Source organism: Stegostoma tigrinum, unplaced genomic scaffold (assembly GCF_030684315.1).
Source record: "Stegostoma tigrinum isolate sSteTig4 unplaced genomic scaffold, sSteTig4.hap1 scaffold_133, whole genome shotgun sequence".
In the NCBI taxonomy this organism is placed as follows: Eukaryota; Metazoa; Chordata; class Chondrichthyes; order Orectolobiformes; family Stegostomatidae; genus Stegostoma; species Stegostoma tigrinum.
Genome location: NW_026728080.1, coordinates 324,460 through 338,683, shown reverse-complemented (window position 1 = coordinate 338,683; position 14,224 = coordinate 324,460). Strand labels below are relative to the sequence as shown.

At 44.1% G+C, this 14,224-nt stretch overlaps 1 protein-coding gene across 3 annotated transcripts in view; it reads right to left on the bottom strand.

Annotated features, from left to right (window-relative positions):
* Positions 1 to 48: 48 nt before the first annotated feature.
* The window catches only part of LOC132207718 (dystrophin-related protein 2-like), a 93,895-nt gene continuing 79,719 nt past the window's right edge, over positions 49 to 14,224 (bottom strand). For 2 of the 3 annotated variants that reach the window (XR_009443738.1, XR_009443742.1), the window contains 2 exons: positions 4,877 to 4,997; positions 49 to 360 (listed from right to left, as the gene is read on the bottom strand). The gene's annotated coding sequence lies outside the window, so the exon portion shown is untranslated. The remainder of the gene's footprint in view (positions 361 to 4,876; positions 4,998 to 14,224) is intronic. The other variant, XR_009443739.1, reaches the window with a different exon arrangement.

The window sequence follows — 14,224 nt, the reverse complement described above, 5'->3', positions numbered from 1 at the left end:
CCAACTTTGGCAGTTCTTACTATCTGGATAACTCATTCTCACCTTGTAACAAGTGATTTATCGTCATTTTCTTTTCAGATTACACATGTACATGTATATACATAAATATACATGTGACACCTTTATGCCTGAACCACGAACCGAGAGGATTTTTAAAATAGTCTCTTCATATCTGCATGCAAGAGAAATCAAGGTCATAATTTTCATTTTAGGAATCACTTAAACACTCAAAGTACTCACAGTCAGTGTCCCATTTCCTTGACCAGTCAATTTGATGAGAATATTTCCTCCAAGAGGAAACCGTAACAGTAATTATATTTTATCATCAAACTCTTCATTGCATCACTAATATTTCCTTGTCTGTTTGAAATGTAAGACAATGAAATAATCATGGACAGATTGGCCAACAATGTAATTTAATGTGTGTTATGGCAACTGAAAATCACAACCATTGAAGAGTGTTCTTTAAAATGCTGTTATCATACAACAGAGTACTTTTTGAGATGCAGTGATGAATATAATTCCTGAGATGCAAATAATGTATGCTTAATTAATTCCAGAGAATAACTTTACAATTAAAAAGAAGCTAAGAATCTCTTTACATCGTGATGCTTGTCAGATTGCCACTAGTCAATGGAAATCGTTCAGAACGATTATTTATTGCCAGATGAAAAGGAAGCGTACACATTTCATTTTTACATCTCATCCAAGAGACAAAAACAAACACCTTTACGAATTCATTGTCAAACAACAAGACTCACTCAACAAGTCATTTGGCCCATTGAATTTCCTCCACCATTCGGTGAGATCATGGTTGATCTCATGACATTTATTATTATACAACATTTCCACCAAGCCCTCCTGAAAGCTAATACATTCCAATCCAAGTAACATCCTGGTAAATCTCTGTTTCTGTTCCATGCCTTGTCTTTCCAAATATTTTTGAGTCATCTAAAAATTTAGCCACAGCACATTCACCTCTTCCTCCAAGTCATTAATAAACAAGCTCAAGACCTGTGGTTCCTTCAGCGCTGCCCCATTTCTTACTCACAAGCCAACCCTGGCATCTCTGTCCATTTGTCTGTTCTTTCTATAGGACATGTATCATTGGATATTTAGTTCCCAACACTTATCCCCTTACAACCACATGTCTGTGATACCCAGAACAATACATCTGTCAATTTCCATCTGCACCACAAACTCATTCACTTTGTTTTATACACTCCCTACAATTAAATAAAAGACCTTCAGTCTGGCATTTACGGCCACCCTTCTTATCTGCTGCACCTGAAATGAGACTCCTGACTATTTCCATACTTTTTGTCCTATTACTTGCTCTGGAAACTTTGCTGAGCACTTACTCGCTTCTAACTTTTTCCATAATTTTCCATGCAACTGGACTCACCCGCTCCACACTTTTCACTTTGATGCCCTACCCCAGACCTAGCTATGTCTTTTGCCAGGATACTTGTCCCAATATGATTCTCATCAAGCCTATGCCACCGGAACAACTCCCTCCTTCCCCATACCAATGCCAATGTCCCATGAATTCAAACACATTTCTGCCATGCCATCATTTGAACAATGCATTTACATCTTCAGTTTTGTTCACACCGTGCCAAATTGCTCAGATAAGAATCCCGAGATTATTACCTTTTGGTTCTGCCTTCTCACTCAGCACCTCAGTGCTCGTAATCCCTCAGCAGAACCTCTTTCCTCTTTCTTCCATATCAATGGTACCTGTGTCCACCACGATAGCTGGATTTCTACACCTCCCACTTCAAATTCCTTGGTAGCCAAGACGGAATATCCTAAACCTGGGCGCCAGGCAGGCAACACTACTTTCGAGACTCTCGATCCTAGTCACAACCAACAATGTTCATTCTCCTAACTATACTACCTCTGATTATAACTACATTTCACTTTTTATCCCCTCTTGAATGTCCCCCTGTACCACCGTGCTATAGTCAGTTTACTCATCTTCCATATACCCTGACCTCTCATCCACACAGGAAGAAAGAATCTCAAACCTGTTCGATAAGATCAAAGGCCAAGGTTCCTTCTGCACGACATCCTGGATCCTTCCACCTGCCCTGTTCTTAGTCACAGTCTCACGTCCCTGGCCACTGACCGAGCTTCAGGTAGTTAATCTAAGGTGTGTGACTGCCTCCGGGAACAGAGCATTCCCTGGTAACTCTCCCCCGCATGATTTGTTGATTGGTCGAAACTGAGATTCCAGTTCATCAACCCTGAGCTGGAGTATGGTGTCTGACCACTCCCCCGTCATGTAGGTTTAAATCATCATTGGCCCGGCATCTCCATTTCAATTACTTATATCTTAATTTGATTTCAAAACATTAGTTTGTAGCCTGTATATATTTCTCCGATTTACTTTCAATCTGAAAGTTACCGATAATAGATTCTTAAACCAGTAGCTATCACCAACCAATGAACCGGGTTCACCTTCTGGGTCCCCGCTTCTGGCTTCAATTTGCCCTGTCTCAAAAAAAAAGCTTACCAACTATCAGGCAAAAAAAGCAAGCAAATAGCACCTCTTACCCTCTGCACTGACTTACCACATGGCCACCAAATTCCCCAAAATATCTATTCACTTGGTGCATTTCACTGTAGATGTGATCTCTCCTTCCTGGCCATGCAAAGCATACTGATCCATAGCAATATACTACCTTCAAAACCTCAGCTCTTAGCTTATTACTTTTGAGTACATTCTCAAATGCTTGCTCAAAGTCCAAATACAACACATTTACTGGTTTTCCTCTACTAATTCTGGTTGGGACTTCCTCGAAAAACCCAAACAAATTAGCCAGACATAATTTCTCTTTCGTCAGGCTATGGTGATTCTGTTTGATTAGATTCTGATTTTCCAAATGTCCTGCTATTATTTTCTTCACAGTTGATTGCCACATATTTCCAACAATTTGCCTCTCTCCTTTTTAAATAGGGATGTCACATCGGCAGTTTTCCAGCCCTCAGATGCTTCTTGAGAATCGAAACCTTTTTCAGAAATTACAATCAATGCATACACCAACTCTGAAGCTCCTTTGTTTGGAATCATAGAAAGTAAACCATCAGGGCAAAGAGTCTAATCTGCTTTCACTCCATTAGATTGTCTACTACTACTTCTGTAATGGTAGTGATGGTGTGGTAGTGATGTATTTAATTCATTACTAAAGAATACAGGGATAAGGGGATCCTTGAAGTAGCTTCCACTGTGAAGACTACCCTTTTCTCATTATTGTTGTTTCTTGATTTGAAAATTAAACTGGCCATCTCAGCCTAGCATATAATTGATGGCATTACCTCGAAAACCTTCTCTGCTAAAGTGTTGAATAGATTGCTACCACCTGAAAGAAGTAATTCTTCCCCTGAATTAACAGGCAACCAATATGAAAATGTGGCCTCTGGTCATAAAATATTTCACAAATGGGAGCATTCTCTACGGATATACACTATCAAGCCTCTTAAGAATCTTAAATGCTGAAAAAATAAGATTTCTTTCAATCTTATAAATCCCATCCGCCCAACATTCCTAAGCATGGCAATCCCCTCCTCCATTTCCAAAATCAACCCAGGGAACATTAGGTGTACGGCCTCCGCAGCAGGGACCCTGTGGCCGGACACCAGTTATAAGTTACCATCCTGCTGCCCCTTCTCTACTTCTGTTTGCGATGCAGTCCTCTGTCCATCCTAATATACTACCCTTGAACTCATGGGCTGCTTTCTTTTGAGTCACCTTATGAGTTGTAATTTATCAAATGCTTTTTTGAAATCTAAACGTACTACATCAACTGGTGGACCTTCAGTCATGTTTGTTTCCATCTCAAAGCACTGTAGCAAGACCGCGGGGGCACATCGCCGCGAGCGGCTCAGGACCAGTGAATTCAAATATGAAATTACACGAAAGACAGCATTGAATTTAAAGTATCAAGAGAAAAGGGATTTGGAATCGAGCATTAGTTTGTGGGGATGGAGCAGCGCTTGGAACATTGAGTTCAATTCTGGTTGCTTCATTATAGGAAGGATGTGGAAGCTTCAGAGAGGGTGTAGAGGAGATTTAGCAGGATGCTGCATGGAATGGACGGCAGGTCTTATGATGAAACATTGAGGGGGCGAGGACTTTTTCCATTGGAGCAAAGAAGAATGAGAGGTGACTTGATAGAGGTATGCAAGATGATGAGAGGCATAGCTGGAGTGGATAGTCAGATTTTGTTTCCCAGGGCAGAAATGACTATTACGAGGGGGAGAAATTTTAAGGTGACTGGAGGAAGGAATAGGGGAGATGTCAGAGGTAGGTTCTTTACACAGAGAGTGGCAGGTGTGTGGAATGCGCTGCAAGCAGTGGTAGTGCAGTCAGATACATTTCAAGACTTTTAAACGACTCTTGGATCGGCACATGAAGGATAGTAAAATGAAGGGTATGCAGGGTAGTTTGATCTGAGTGGGATAATAGGTCGGCACAACATCGTGGGCCGAAGGGCCTGTACTGTTCTTTGTTCTCTGTTCAGCCAAAGGTTCTTTCCTTTTGAGGAGAGGGTAATTGATTGTAGTTTTTAAAAGACAGAACTGGAGGACAGAGAAAGATATCAAGGAAGGTTGCACGTTAGTGACAGTATCAACAAGTCCACAGCAGATGCACTCTGAGTAACTACACTGTTTTGAAGGCGAGAGGACCGATGATATCAGTTAAGCCCCTCTTGTTCTTGTCTTGTGTACTTCTGATATCGGCGCAAATGGACAACCTCACTCTCCTGCTCAGCTGCAGAGCGAATAATGCTGCAATATTTGTCAACCCCCAAATGGGCATTGATACATGAGTAAATCTCACATCAATAAACTTACATCTCAAGGTTCTCACCTTCTAGGACTGTTTGTAGTGGTAAATAACCCAAGCGAGGATGTTTGGCAAAGTATTTCTTTGATCTGAAGTTATTTTTCAGCTCCTTGGTGAAATCACGCACATCTTCACCTGATGTTGTCTAAAAATGTAAAATAAATCAAATTTAGTTAAGAATTAATAATGAACCAATCTACTCAACTCACTCTATAATCCATGCTATTCCTGCCAAATGTCTTTGAGGATGTAAAATTGAAGAGTCTGCAACTCTGAGGGATAAAGTCGGCTATCTTTCTGTAAGATTATGATCAAGGTTAGATATGTCTGAATGTGAGTTTCGGACAATTAAGCTTGAGTTTCATAGAGTCATACAGCATGAAAACAGATCCTTTGGTCCAACCAGCCTATGCTGATCACAATCCCAAACTGAACTAGTTCCACCTGCCTGTGCTTGGCCCATATCTCTCCAAACATTTCTATCATCTTTCTATCTTCTGGGTACATCACCTCAGCAGATTTCTCCATCTTGTGGCCAAATACTGAAACTATCCAATTAAATAATTTCAAATGATACACAGATCCAGGATTCACATTCGTGGCCTTTCTGGTTGAATTCCTAATTATTTTAACAATAGTGCATTTCGTTGTCCAATTATGCCATGTAATCCAGTGATCCAAAATTCATCTCATTGGGTTTAATTTGTTTTTTTTTTGTCTTGTGTCAAAGATGAGATCAATACATTGGTGAGAAATTATCTTGGTTTGGAGATTCAAAGTCACTATAGTCCCAGATGGGACCACAGGTCTGCTCTCACAGTCGAGAGAGATAACTGGAGGTGGTTTAAATTGAAGGTTACCGCACCTCAGATGAGGAGAGAGGTTGAGAAGAAGATTCCGTCATTGTAACTTCAGACAGTGTCGGATCCCAGGCTGTTGGTATCACTCTGAATTACAAACCAGCCAACTGGCTCCCAGGCAAAATAGGCAATCAGTTTGGGTAGAGATAAGGAACAGCAAAGGAAAGAAGTCACAGCTGTGACAGTTTCAGATTCATAGATCCCCTGACAGAAGATACAGTCCAGGATAGCATACAGTCGATAGACCAAGAAGTAATGGGATCTTGTAAGAAAGATGTTACCATAAACTGTGAATCCAATTGGCACAGATAGCCTGGAAGATTCTTTTTTATTCACGGGATGTGGATGTTGCTGGCTAAGCCCAATTATCCTGGAGAAGGTGGTGGTGAGCTGCCTTCTTGAATAACTGCAGTCCCTAGAGTAGTGCTGTTCAGAAAGAAGCTCCAGAATCTTAACTCAATGACTATTAATGAACAGCGATATAGTTCCGAGTCAGGATAGTGTGTGTGGCTTGGAGGGAAACTTGCATGGGGCACTAATTATACATTACTGATGATAGAACAGATGTTGAAGGTGGTGGGTGGGGTACCAATCCAACAGGCTGCTTTGTCCATATGGTTCAAGCTTCCTGAGTGTTGATGGAGTTGCACCAGTCCTGACCAGTGGATATTACATTCCTGACTTGGGCTTTATAGATGGTGGACAGGCTTTGTGTAGGTAGGGGGCTCATTATTCACTGCAGAATTCTTAACCTCTGACCTGCTCTTGTCGTCACAATAATTATAAGTTTGGTCCAATTCAGTTTCTGGAAACCTGATAAGCCTCAGCATATTGGCAGTAAAGGAGTGTAAGTCATGGGGTAATGGTTAGATTCTCCTTAATGGTGACGTTCATTGCCCGTAAGTTGCACAGCACAACTACCACTTGCTTCTCATCACTTATGTTCCGTGGACATGGACTACTTCAGCATCTGAGGAGCTATGAGTGGTGCTGAACATGGCACAATCAACTGAGAACATCCCCACGTATGGCATTCTGACGGAGGGATGGCATTTGGCATTTGATGAAACAGTTGAAGATGGTTGAGCTCAGGGCACAAATTTACGTAACCCCCGCAGTGATGCTTTGGAGTTGGGGCAACTGACTTCCAATAACCACAACCACTTGCTTTATGGTAAGGTTCCAGCCAGCAGAGGGTTTTTCACCTGATTCTTACTGACTGCAGCTTTGCGACGGCTCCTTGATGTCATATTTGGTTGAATGGCACCTTGATGTCAAGAGCAGTTATCTACCCCTCAGGATATATTCATAGAGTGCATTCGGAGTCTTAAAACTGTACCACTGGAACCAAGCAGGGATTAAGATATTTTAGACCTGGTAGTATGTTTTGAGATACAACTCATCAACCATAACATAGTACAGGATTCTCTGGATAAGAATGATCAGGATGTGGTAGAATTTTACATCAAGGACGAGGATGAGAATTTGGTCTGAAACTGTTTAATATCTTTAACTTTCATTGAAGATAACTCAGGAGTATAAAGGCAGAGTTGAACTGGGAAAATAGTTTAAAAGGTAAGACCATAGAGAAGCAATGGCAGATGTTTCAGGGGATATTTCATAACTCTGAACAAAAATATTGTCAATTTAGAATGAAAGGATGTACAGCTAGAATGCACCATGGTGCCATCTGTTGCTATCTAACAAAGTTAAAGATAGTATAAATTGAAAGAAAGATTGGAAAATTGTGGAACTGAAACTATTTCAGATGTGAACAAAAGATGACCAAAGTAATAATGAGGGAGACATTAATATAAATCCAGTAAAGGCTTCCACAAGTGTATCAAAAGGAAAAGAGTAAATACAGTGAATTATGGCTCATGAGAGGTTGAGACTGGGGAATTGATGATGGGAAATGAAGGTCATGGCACAAGCTTTGAACCAATATTTTCTATCTGATTTCACAGTAGAAAACATACAAAAAAAAATCAATGGGCGAAAAGTAGGGAGCGAAAGGGAGAAGGAAATCCTCAAGAAAACATTGAGGAAAACTGAGAAGACTAAGTTAATAGGTTCCCTGGACCTGAAGAATTGGATTCCAGGTATGCAAAGAGTTCAACCCAACATCGTACCATCAGAGCTTTATTTCTTTTAAAAATACTCCATAAACGTCAACCCCTAATTACTAGCTCCCATATTTATACAGCCAACTCACAATCAATTCATCCTCAATTAATACAGACATAAAACCTGTTCCCTCACTTCATTAGTTGTCAGGCATCCCTTCAGACTAAATTAGATGATAACATGGAGGATTATAAGAGTTGACTGCAGACATTAGATTAGATTCGGTTCCCTACAGTGTGGAAACAGGTCCGTCGGACCAACAAGTCCACATCGCCCCTTGCAGCATCCCATCCCACCCCTATAACCCACACACACCCCTGAACACTACCGGCGATTTAGCATGGTCGATCCACCTAGCCTGCACATCTTTGGACTGTGGGAGGAAATTGGAGCACATGGAGGAAACCCATGCAGACACAGGGAGAATGTGCAAACTCCGCACAGACAGTTACCTGAGGCTGGAGTCGAACCCGGGCCCCTGGCGCTGTGAGGCTGCAGAGCTAACCACTGAGTCACCGTGCTGCCCAAATGGATGTATCGGCTGTAATCTTTTCTAGATTCTTAAAAGATCCCAGCAGAACGCAGCAAGAGGCATGTACATGAAGCACAAAAATTTAGCTTCTATGCACAGCATGTATTTTAGAAGGCACGTGAGGTGCAAATCTTTATTTCAAGGAGGGGAGGAGTGAAAATCTTTCCACACAAGACTGGTGACACCACTCAAGGAGCACAGCGTACAGTTTTGGTCTATTAAGCTAGGATATGCTTACAACAGCGTTCTCAGAAATCCCCTCCCTAATCGTATTGTATCTACCGAAAGCAAATGTACTTGTAGCAGTTCAAGGCGGCAGCTCACCACTACCTTCCTAAGGGCAACTAGGGACAGATAATAAATGCTGGCCGAGCCAGTGATGCCCACATCCACAACAGAGTTTTCAAAAAAAACTTCCATATAAGTGACAGATAATGACCATCTCCGACAAGTGAGCATCTAACCGTCCCCCCTCAACATTACCTTTGCTGAAATCTCAGCCTCAATATTTTAGCAGTTACAACTGACTCTCTGCTCCACCATCCAATCTCCCGCTTTCTCCCCCTAACTCTTGATCCCCTTACTAACCAAGAGCCTATCCAACTCATATCTTCAACAGACTCAATGACTTGGCCTCCACAGCCTTCCGCAACAACGAATTCCACAGATTCACCATCCACCGGCTGAAGAAATTCCTCATCTCAGTTCTAAAGGGTTATCCATTCGACTCTGAGGGTGTGCCCGAAGATTTAAGTCTCTCCTACTCATGGAAACATCTTCCCCACATCCACGTCTCTCCAGGCCTCTCCACATTCTCCCCTCATCCTTCTAAACTCCATCGAGTACAGACCCAGAGTCCTGAACCACTCCTCGTAAGACAAGCTCGTCATACTCAGAATGATTCTTGCCAACTTCCTCTGGACTCCCTCCAATGTCAGCAGATGGAGGGACAAATAGTAGTGAGGAAGTGGGGAAGCTGCAGAAGGACTTGGACAGGCTAGGTGAGTGGGCAAAGAAGTGGCAGACTCCTTGTTTCGATATGGAGCCAAACATTGGTCACAATGTTCCAAATAGGGTCTGACCAGAGCCATATACAGCCTCAGCAGTACATTCCTGCACTTGTATTCTAGCCCTCTTGAAATGAATGCTAACATTGCATTTACATTCCTAATTGTCAACTGAACCTGCATGTTAACCTGAAGAGGACTTTGAACAAGCTTACAGTTTTGGTCTATTAAGCCTATTAAGATATGCTTACAACAGCGGTTTTCAGAACGTTCATAATGTTAATTCCAGGGGTAAAAAAAGGGTTGTTTTGTGCAGATTGACCTGGACAATGTTCAGGCTCAGCTGATAACACGCTGGGTCAAAATCCAAAATTCCCTCCCTAGTGGCATTGTATCTATCTCGAGCAAATGTACTTGTAGCAGTTCAAGAAGGAAACTCACTACTACCTTCTCAAAGGCAACGAGGGACAGTTGTGCTTCAGACTTCAAATGCCCTTACTCATTTAGAAAATAATCTATGCCTCCATTTTTCCTACCAAAGCACATAACCTCACAGTGTCCCACACAGTGTTCTGTCTGCCACTTCTTTGCCCACTCTCAGAGTCTATGCAAGTCCTTCTGCAACTTCCTCACTGCTATCTCTCCCTCCATCTGTCACTGTGCCAACTGTAAACTCAGCAAAAATGTCTCAGTTGCTTCATCCATATCATCAATGTATTACATGAACTGTTGTGGTACCAACATTGATCCCTGTGGGACTCTACTCGTCACCAGCTGCCATCCTGTAAAAGACCCCTTTATCTACACTCTCTGCCTTCTGCCAGTCAGCCAATGCTCTATCCATGGCAGTAACTTGCCCAAACACTATGGGCTCTCATCTTATTTGATACCTTCTCAACAGCATTCTGGAAATCCAAACAAATCCCATTCACTGGCTCCCTTTTGTCTAACTTGCCCACTTTCTACTCAAAGAATTCTAACAGATTTGTCAGGTATAACTTCCCCTCGATGAAGCTATGCTGAATCAGCCCGATTTTGTCATTTACTTCCAAGGTCTCTGCAATCTCAACCTTAAGAACGGACTCTAAAATCTTACCAATGATTGACGTCAGGCTAACTGACCTATAATTTCCCTTCTTCTGTCTCTCTCAATTCTTAAGCAGGGGTGTTGCCTTAGCCATTTTCCAAACCCCCAAGATCCTCCCTATCACCACTGATTCCTGAAAGATCACCACTAATGCCTCAACAATTTCTTCAGCTATCTCCTTCAGAAGTCTACAGTACAGTCCATCTGGTCCAGGGGTGATTGGTCCACCTTCAGACTTTTCTGCTTCCCCAGCACCTTTTCCTTAGTTACGGCTATTATATTCACCACTGCCCCTAACTCTCAAAGTTCTAGTATGCGATTGGTGTTTTCCACCATGAAGACTGATACAAAGTACCTGTTCAGTTCCTCTTCCATTTCTTCATTCCTCATACTGATTCTTCAGCCTCCTTTTCAAGTGATCTACTGTCTACTATTTAATGTTAGTTGCAATACTGGTCGAAGACCATATCACAGCTGTACTGAAGGAGGGCCCCATGGAGGGCTCAAGCATTGAGGCAATATGGGTAGAACTCAGAAATAGGAAGGATGCAGTAACAATGTTGGGGCTGTACTACAGGCCTCCCTACAGCGAGCGTGAGATAAAGGTACAAATATGTAAACAGATAATGGAAAGGTGTTGGAGAAACAGGGTGGTGGTGATGGGAGATTTTAATTATCCCAACATTGACTGGGATTCACTCAGAACTAGGGGGCAAGATGGAGCAGAATTTGTAAGGTGTGTCCAGGAGGGTTTTCTAGAGCAGTGTGTGCGTAGTCCAACTCGGCAAGGGGCCATACTGGACCTGGTGTTGGGGAATGAACCTGCCTGGTGGTTGAAATTACAGCAGGGGGCGACTTTGGAAATAGCGACCACAATTCCCTAAGTTTTACAATACTCATGGACAAGGATGGGAGTGGTCCTAAAGGAAGAGTTCTAAACTGGGGGAAGGCCAACTATACCAAGGTTCAGTAGCATCTGTGGAATTTAGATCGGGAGAAAATGTTTGAAGGTAAATCCACATTTGATATGTGGGAGGCTTTTAAAGAGCGGTTGATTAGTATGCAGGAGAGACATGTTCCTGTGAAAATGAGGAACAGAAAAGGCAAGATTCGGGAACCATGGACAACAGGTGAAATTGTGAGACTAGCCAAGAGGAAAAAGGAAGCATAGATTAGAGGCGACTTGAGAGAGATTAAGCTTTGGAAGAACACGGGGAATTTCGAGCGCATCTGAAACAAGGGATTAAGAGGGCGAAGAGAAGACATGAGATATTGCTGGCAAGCATGGTTAAGGAAAATCCCAAAGCCTTTTATTCATATATAAAGAGCAAGAGGGTAACTAGAGAAAGGATTGGCCCACTTAAGGACAAAGAAGGAAAGTTATGCACTGAGTCAGAGAAAATGGGTGACATTCTTAACGAATGCTTTGCATCGGTATTGATGAAGGGGAGGGACATGACAGATGGTGATGTGAGGGATAGACATTTGCTTACTCTAGGTCAAGTTGACACAAGGAAGGAGGAAGTGTTGGGTCTCCTAAAAGGCATTAAGGTGGGGATCTATCCCAGGTTATTGAGGGAAGCGAGACAGGAAGTAGCCGGGGCCTTAACAGATATCTTTGCAGCATCCTTAGACACGGGTGAGGTCCCGGAGGACTGGAGACTTGCTAATGTTGTCGCCTTGTTCAAGAAGGGTAGCAAAGATAATCCAGGTAATTATCGACCGGTGAGACTGACGTCAGTGGTTGGGAAGCGACTGGAGAAGGTACTGAGGGATAGGATCTATTCCCATTTGGAAGCACATCAGCTTATCAGTGATAGGCAACATGGTTTTGTGCAGGGAAGGTCATGTCTTACCAACTTTATAGAATTCTTTGACGACATGACAAAGTTGATTGAAAGGGAAAGGCTGTAGACGTCATTTACATGGACTTCAGTAAGGCGTTTGATAAGGTTCCCCATGGCAGGCTGTTGGAGAAAGTCAAGTCGCATGGGGTCGAGGGTGTGCTCGCTCAACGGACACAAAAAAAAATGGGCTAGGCAACAGGAGACAGAGAGTAGTGGTAGAAAGTATTTTCTCAAATTGGACACCTGTGACCAGTGGTGTTCCACAAGGTTCTGTGCTGGGACCACTGTTGTTTGTGATATGCGTAAATGATTTGGAGGAAAGTGTAGGTCATCTGATCAGCAAGTTTGCAGATGACACTAAGATTGGTGGAGCAGCAGAAAGTGAGGGGGACTGTCAGAGATTACAGTAGAATATAAATAGACTCGAGAGTGTGGCAGATAAATGTCAGATGGAGTTCAATCTGGGCAAATGCGAGGTGATGCATTTTGGAAGATCTAATTCAAGGGAGAACTATGCAGTAAATGGTAAAGTCCTAGGGAAAATTGATGAACAGAGAGATCTGGGTGTTCAGGTCCATTGTTCCCTGAAGGTGGCAAGCCAGGTCATTAGGGTGGTCAAGAAGGCATACGGCATGCTTTCCTTCATCGGATGGGGTATTGAGGACAAGAGTTGGCAGGTCATGTACAGTTGTATGAGACTTTGGTTCAGCCACATTTAGAGTACTGTGTACATTACCAAAAGGACGTGGACGCTTTGGACAGGGTGCAGTGGAGGTTCACCAGGATGTTGCCTGGTATGGAGGGTGCTAGCTATGAAGAGAGGTTGAGTAGATTAGGATTATTTTCATGAGAAAGATGGTGATTAGGGGGGACCTGATTGAGGTCTACAAAATCATGAGGGTATAGACAGGGTGGATAGCAAGAAGCTTTTTCCCCCCAGGGTGGGGGACTCAATTACTAGGGGTCATGAGTTCAGAATGAGAGGACGAACGTTTATGGGAGATATGTGTGGAAAGTTCTCTACATAGAGAGTGGTGGGTGCCTGGAACGCGGTGCCAGCGGAGGTGGTAGACGCAGACACGTCAGTATCTTTTCAGATCTATCCGGACAGACACCTGCAACAGGTATGAGATTCTTGCTCCCTGTACGGTTGAGGGAATGGACTGTGGACAGGATGAGCAGCTGACCATGGCACCATGGGGCGAGAGAGAGGGGGAGGGAGAGGGGGGAGGGGGAGGGAGAGGGGGAGAAGAGAGAGGGAGGGAGGAGGGGGAGGGAGGGAGGGAGGGAGGGAGGGAGGGAGAGAGAGAGAGAGAGAGAGAGAGAGAGAGAAAAAGAGAGAGAGAGAGAAAAAGAGAGAGAGAGAGAGAGAGGGGGGGAGAGAGAGAGGGGGGGGAGAGAGAGAGGGGGGGAGAGAGAGAGGGGGGGGAGAGAGAGAGGGGGAGGGAGAGAGAGAGGGGGAGGGAGAGAGAGAGGGGGGGGAGAGAGAGAGGGGGGGAGAGAGAGAGGGGGGGAGAGAGAGAGGGGGGGGGAGAGAGAGAGGGGGGGGAGAGAGAGAGGGGGGGGGAGAGAGAGAGGGGGGGGGGAGAGAGAGAGGGGGGGGGGAGAGAGAGAGGGGGGGGGGAGAGAGAGAGGGGGGGGGGGAGAGAGAGAGGGGGGGGGAGAGAGAGAGGGGGGGGGAGAGAGAGAGGGGGGGAGGAGAGAGAGGGGGGGGAGAGAGAGAGGGGGGGGAGAGAGAGAGGGGGGGGGAGAGAGAGAGGGGGGGTGAGAGAGAGGGGGGGGGGAGAGAGAGAGGGGGGGGGGAGAGAGAGGGGGGGGGAGAGAGAGGGGGGGGGAGAGAGAGGGGGGGGGGAGAGAGAGGGGGGGAGGTGGGAGGGGGGGGAAAGAGGGAGGGGGGGAAGAGGGAGGGGGG